This window comes from Triticum aestivum, chromosome 5D, assembly GCF_018294505.1.
Source record: "Triticum aestivum cultivar Chinese Spring chromosome 5D, IWGSC CS RefSeq v2.1, whole genome shotgun sequence".
Taxonomy (NCBI): domain Eukaryota; kingdom Viridiplantae; phylum Streptophyta; class Magnoliopsida; order Poales; family Poaceae; genus Triticum; species Triticum aestivum.
In genome coordinates, this window is record NC_057808.1 from 260,322,248 (window position 1) to 260,329,833 (window position 7,586).

Genomic DNA, 7,586 nt, shown 5'->3' on the forward strand with positions numbered 1-7,586 from the left:
ATTGGATCATATAACTGTCCCTCAACATGAAACAAAGAGTCACTCCAAAGTCACTAATAGCGGAGAACAAACGAAGAGATTATGGTAGGGTACGAAACCACCTCAAAGTTACTCTTTCTGATCAATCTATTCAAGAGTCCGTAGTAAAATAACACGAAGCTATTCTTTCCGTTCGATCTATCATAGAGTTTGTACTAGAATAACACCTTAAGACACAAATCAACCAAAACCCTAATGTCACCTAGATACTCCAGTGTCACCTCAAGTATCCGTGGGTATGATTATACGATATGCATCACACAATCTCAGATTCATCTATTCAACCAACACAAAGTACTTCAAAGAGTGCCCCAAAGTTTCCAACGGACAGTCAAGACGAAAACGTGTGCCAACCCCTATGCATAAGTTCACGAGCGGAACCCTCAAGTTGATCACCAAAACATACATCAAGTAGATCACGTGAATATCCCATTGTCACCACAGATAAGCACATGCAAGACATACATCAAGTGTTCTCAAATCCTTAAAGACTCAATCCGATAAGATAACTTCAAAGGGAAAACTCAATCCATTACAAGAGAGTAGAGGGGGAGAAACATCATAAGATCCAACTATAATAGCAAAGCTCGCGAAACATCAAGATCGTACCACCTCAAGAACACGAGAGAGAGAGATCAAACACATAGCTACTGGTATATACCCTCTGCCCCGAGGGTGAACTACTCCCTCCTCGTCATGGAGAGCGCCGGGATGATGAAGATGGCCACGGGTGATGGATTCCCCCTCCGGCAGGGTGCCGGAACGGGTCTAGATTGGTTTTCGGTGTCTACAGAGGCTTGCGGCGGCGGAACTCCCGATCTATTGTGTTCCCCGATGTTTTTAGGGTATATGGATATATATAGGCGAAAGAAGTCGGTCAGGGGGCTACGAGGGGCCCACGAGGGTGGGGGCGCGCCTCCCTGCCACGTGGCTTCCTCGAAGCTTCCCTGACATCTATTCCAAGTCTCCTGGATTGCTTCCGTTCCAAAAATAACTCTCCCGAAGGTTTCATTCCATTTGGACTCTGTTTGATATTCCTTTTTTTCGAAACACTGAAATAGGCAAGAAAACAACAATTTGGGCTGGGCCTCCGGTTAATAGGTTAGTCCCAAAAATAATATAAAAGTGTTTAATAAAGCCCATAAACATCCAAAATAGATAATATAATAGCATGAATACTTCATAAATTATAGATACGTTGGAGACATATCAGCATCCCGAAGCTTAATTCCTGCTCGTCCTCGAGTAGGTAAATGATGAAAGAAATAATTTATGAAGTGTGAATGCTAGAAGGTACACAAGTTTGATCAATGATAATTTCAATCACCTTTTCTAGCATCATTATATGTCATAACAGTAGCTCAACTCATAAAAATTTTCATGATCAAGTAACAAGCTATTCACATGTTAAAGCATAGACCATAAACTTTCTTGAAAAATAACAAACTATGTTCTCAGTCATCAAACAATTGCAATTCATCTTATTTTCAGGAAGGGTCTATGTAAGAGCTTTGATTTAGCAAATCCCACATACTCAACTATCATATAGTCTTGCATGATTGCTACCACTCAAAGCATATTTTTAGAACAAATAACATCCATCGAACACAGAGAAAGATAGGGGCTTAATGTTTCGCCTCCCAACTTATTTATCATATAGATAATTGTCAACAATAATAATTCATGATCAAATATATTTGAATGGCCATATATGCTTAGATCTTTCTCCACCACATGATGCTTTCCAACTAAAAAGTAGGTTGGAATGAGAAGGAATACTACTGACTCTTGCATAAAAGTAAAAGATAGGCCCTTCGCAGAGGAAGCAGGGATTTGCAGAGGTGCCAGAGCTCAAAGCTAAAACAGAGATGAAAATAATTTTGAGAGGTATGCTTTCATTGTCAACATAACGACCAAGAGTTCCCAATATCTTCCATACTAGCTACATTATAGGCGGTTCCCAAACAGAAAGGTAAAGATTTTACTCCCCCTCCACCAACAATCACACTCCACGGCTTGTACGAAACAACGGGTGCCGTCCAACTATCAACAATCCTGGGGGAGTTTTGTTTAAATTATTTGCGATTTTGTTTTTGATCTTTTGATCATGGGACTGGGCATCCTAGTTACCAGCCATTTTCTCGTGAATGATGAGCGGATTCCACTCATCGTGAGAATAACCCACCTAGCATGGAAGATACTGACAGCCCCTAGTTGCTACATGAGCGATTCGGGCATACAAAACAGATTATTATTTGAAGGTTTAGAGTTTGGCACATGCAAATTTACTTGGAACGGCAAGTAAATACCACATATAGGTAGATATGGTGGACACTCATGGAATAAACTTGGTTCAAGGATTTTGGATGCACAAGCAGTATTCCCGCTTAGTACAGATATTTTGGCTAGCAGAGGATTCTAAATAGCAAGCACCACATGTTAGAGGTGTTGGGGATCGTAGCAGAATTTTAAAATTTCCTACGCATCACCAAGATCCATCTATGGAGTATACTAGCAACGAGGGGAAAGGAGTGCATCTACATACCCTTGTAGATCGCGAGCGGAAGCGTTCTAATGAACGGGGTTGATGGAGTCGTACTCGCCGTGATCCAAATCACCGATGACCGAGTGCCGAACGGACGGCACCTCCGCGTTCAACACACGTACAGAGCAGTGACGTCTCCTCCTTCTTGATCCAGCAAGGGGGAAGGATAGGTTGATGGAGATCCAGCAGCACGACGGCGTGGTGGTGGAAGTAGCGGGATCCCGGCAGGGCTTCGCCAAGCGCAAGCGGGAGGGAGAGGTGTTGCAGGGGGAGAGGGAGGCGCCAGGGGCTGTGGTGCTGCTGCCCTCCCTCCCCCCCACTATATATAGGGACCCCTGGGGGGGCGCCGGCCCTGGGAGATCAGATCTCCAGGGGGGGCAAGGGGGAAGGGGGGGTGGCTTCCCCCCCAAGCCAAGTGGGGTGCCCCCCACCCCCAGGGTTTCTAACCCTAGGCGCAGGGGGACGCCCAAGGGAGGGCGCCCCAGCCCACTAAGGGCTGGTTCCCTTCCCACTTCAGCCCATGGGGCCCTCTGGGATAGGTGGCCCCACCCGGTGGACCCCCGGGACCCTTCCGGTGGTCCCGGTACAATACCGATAACCCCTGAAACTTTCCCGGTGGCCGAAACTGGACTTCCTATATATAATTCTTCACCTCCGGACCATTCCGGAACTCCTCGTGATGTCCGGGATCTCATCCGGGACTCCAAACAACTTTTGGGTTTCCGCATACTAATATCTCTACAACCCTAGCGTCACCGAACCTTAAGTGTGTAGACCCTACGGGTTCGGGAGACATGCAGACATGACCGAGACGCCTCTCCGGTCAATAACCAACAGCGGGATCTGGATACCCATGTTGGCTCCCACATGTTCCACGATGATCTCATCGGATGAACCACGATGTCGAGGATTCAATCAACCCCGTATACAATTCCCTTTGTCAATCGGTACGTTACTTGCCCAAGTTTCGATCGTCGGTATCCCAATACCTTGTTCAATCTCGTTACCGGCAAGTCACTTTAGTCGTACCACAATGCATGATCCCATGGCTAACTCCTTAGTCACATTGAGCTCATTATGATGATGCATTACCGAGTGGGCCCAGAGATACCTCTCCGTCATACGGAGTGACAAATCCCAGTCTCGATCCATGCCAACCCAACAGACACTTTCGGAGATACCCGTAGTGCACCTTTATAGTCACCCAGTTACGTTGTGACGTTTGGCATGCCCAAAGCACTCCTACGGTATCCGGGAGTTGCACAATCTCATGGTCTAAGGAAATGATACTTGACATTGGAAAAGCTCTAGCAAACGAACTACACGATCTTTTATGCTATGCTTAGGATTGGGTCTTGTCCATCACATCATTCTCCTAATGATGTGATCCCGTTATCAATGACATCCAATGTCCATAGTCAGGAAACCATGACTATCTGTTGATCAACGAGCTAGTCAACTAGAGGCTTACTAGGGACACGTTGTGGTCTATGTATTCACACATGTATTACGATTTCCGGATAACACAATTATAGCATGAACAATAGACAATTATCATGAACAAAGAAATATAATAATAACCATTTATTATTGCCTCTAGGGCATATTTCCAACAGTCTCCCACTTGCACTAGAGTCAATAATCTAGTTACATTGTGATGAATCGAACACCCATAGCGTTCTGGTGTTGATCATGTTTTGCTCTAGGGAGAGGTTTAGTCAACGGATCTGCTACATTCAGGTCCGTATGTACTTTACAAATATCTATGTCTCCATTCTGAACACTTTCACGAATGGAGTTGAAGCGACGCTTGATATGCCTGGTCTTCCTGTGAAACCTGGGCTCCTTGGCAAGGGCAATAGCTCCAGTGTTGTCACAGAAGAGAGTCATCGGGCCCGACGCATTGGGAATCACCCCTAGGTCGGTAATGAACTCCTTCATCCAGATTGCTTCTTGCGCTGCCTCTGAGGCTGCCATGTACTCCGCTTCACATGTAGATCCCGCCACGACGCTTTGCTTGCAACTGCACCAGCTTACTGCTCCTCCATTCAAAATATACACGTATCCGGTTTGTGACTTCGAGTCATCCAGATCTGTGTCGAAGCTAGCGTCGACGTAACCCTTTACGACGAGCTCTTCGTCACCTCCATAAACGAGAAACATATCCTTAGTCCTCTTCAGGTACTTCAGGATATTCTTGACCGCTGTCCAGTGTTCCATGCCGGGATTACTTTGGTACCTTCCTACCAAACTTACGGCAAGGTTTACATCAGGTCTGGTACACAGCATGGCATACATAATAGACCCTATGGCCGAGGCATAGGGGATGACACTCATCTTTTCTCTATCTTCTGCCGTGGTCGGGCATTGAGCCGTGCTCAATTGCACACCTTGCAATACAGGCAAGAACCCCTTCTTGGACTGATCCATATTGAACTTCTTCAATATCTTGTCAAGGTACGTACTCTGTGAAAGACCAATGAGGCGTCTTGATCTATCTCTATAGATCTTGATGCCTAATATATAAGCAGCTTCTCCAAGGTCCTTCATTGAAAAACACTTATTCAAATAGGCCTTTATACTTTCCAAGAATTCTATATCATTTCCCATCAATAGTATGTCATCCACATATAATAAGAGAAATGCTACAGAGCTCCCACTCACTTTCTTGTAAACACAGGCTTCTCCATAAGTCTGTGTAAACCCAAACGCTTTGATCATCTCATCAAAACGAATGTTCCAACTCCGAGATGCTTGCACCAGTCCATAGATGGAGCGCTGGAGCTTGCATACCTTGTTAGCATTCTTAGGATCGACAAAACCTTCCGGCTGCATCATATACAATTCTTCCTTAAGAAAGCCGTTAAGGAATGCCGTTTTGACGTCCATTTGCCATATCTCATAATCATAGAATGCGGCAATTGCTAACATGATTCGGACGGACTTCAGCTTCGCTACGGGTGAGAAAGTCTCATCGTAGTCAACCCCTTGAACTTGTCGATAACCCTTAGCGACAAGTCGAGCCTTATAGATGGTCACATTACCATCCGCGTCTGTCTTCTTCTTAAAGATCCATTTATTTTCTATGGCTCGCCGATCATCGGGCAAGTCAGTCAAAGTCCATACTTCATTTTCATACATGGATCCTATCTCGGATTTCATGGCTTCTAGCCATTTGTCGGAATCCGGGCCCGCCATCGCTTCTTCATAGTTCGAAGGTTCACCGTTGTCTAACAACATGATTTCCAGGACAGGGTTGCCGTACCACTCTGGTGCGGAACGTGTCCTTGTGGACCTACGAAGTTCAGCAGTAACTTGATCCGAAGCTTCATGATCATCATCATTAACTTCCTCCCCAGTCGGTGTAGGCACCACAGGAACATCTTCCCGCGCTGCGCTACTTTCCGGTTCGGAAGGGGTGACTATCACCTCATCAAGTTCCACTTTCCTCCCACTCAATTCTTTCGAGAGAAACTCTTTCTCCAGAAAGGACCCGTTCTTGGCAACAAAGATCTTGCCTTCGGATCTGAGGTAGAAGGTATACCCAATGGTTTCCTTAGGGTATCCTATGAAGACGCATTTTTCCGACTTGGGTTCGAGCTTTTCAGGTTGAAGTTTCTTGACATAAGCATCGCATCCCCAAACTTTTAGAAACGACAGCTTAGGTTTCTTCCCAAACCATAATTCATACGGTGTCGTCTCAACGGATTTCGACGGAGCCCTATTTAAAGTGAATGCGGCAGTCTCTAAAGCATAGCCCCAAAATGAGAGCGGTAGATCGGTAAGAGACATCATAGATCGCACCATATCCAATAGAGTGCGATTACGACGTTCGGACACACCATTTCGCTGAGGTGTTCCAGGCGGCGTGAGTTGTGAAACGATTCCACATTTCCTTAAGTGCGTACCAAATTCGTGACTTAAATATTCTCCACCACGATCTGATCGTAAGAACTTTATTTTCCTGTCACGTTGATTCTCAACCTCACTCTGAAATTCCTTGAACTTTTCAAAGGTTTCAGACTTGTGTTTCATTAGGTAGACATACCCATATCTACTTAAGTCATCAGTGAGAGTGAGAACATAACGATATCCTCCGCGAGCCTCAACACTCATTGGACCGCACACATCGGTATGTATGATTTCCAATAAGTTGGTTGCTCGCTCCATTGTTCCGGAGAACGGAGTCTTGGTCATCTTACCCATGAGGCATGGTTCGCACGTGTCAAATGATTCGTAATCAAGAGACTCCAAAAGTCCATCTGCATGGAGCTTCTTCATGCGCTTGACACCAATGTGACCAAGGCGGCAGTGCCACAAGTATGTGGGACTATCGTTATCAACTTTACATCTTTTGGTATTCACACTATGAATATGTGTAACATCACGTTCGAGATTCATCAAGAATAAACCATTGACCAGCGGGGCATGACCATAAAACATATCTCTCATATAAATAGAACAACCATTATTCTCGGATTTAAATGAGTAGCCATCTCGAATTAAACGAGATCCAGATACAATGTTCATGCTCAAAGCTGGCACTAAATAACAATTATTGAGGTTTAAAACTAATCCCGTAGGTAAATGCAGAGGCAGCGTGCCGACGGCGATCACATCGACCTTGGAACCATTCCCGACGCGCATCGTCACCTCGTCCTTTGCCAGTCTCCGCTTATTCCGCAGTTCCTGTTTTGAGTTACAAATATGAGCAACCGCACCGGTATCAAATACCCAGGAGCTACTACGAGTACTGGTAAGGTACACATCAATTACATGTATATCACATATACCTTTGGTGTTGCCGGCCTTCTTGTCCGCTAAGTATTTGGGGCAGTTCCGCTTCCAGTGACCACTTCCCTTGCAATAAAAGCACTCAGTCTCAGGCTTGGGTCCATTCTTTGACTTCTTCCCGGCAACTGGCTTACCGGGCGCGGCAACTCCCTTGCCGTCCTTCTTGAAGTTCTTCTTACCCTTGCCTTTCTTGAACTTAGTGGTTTTA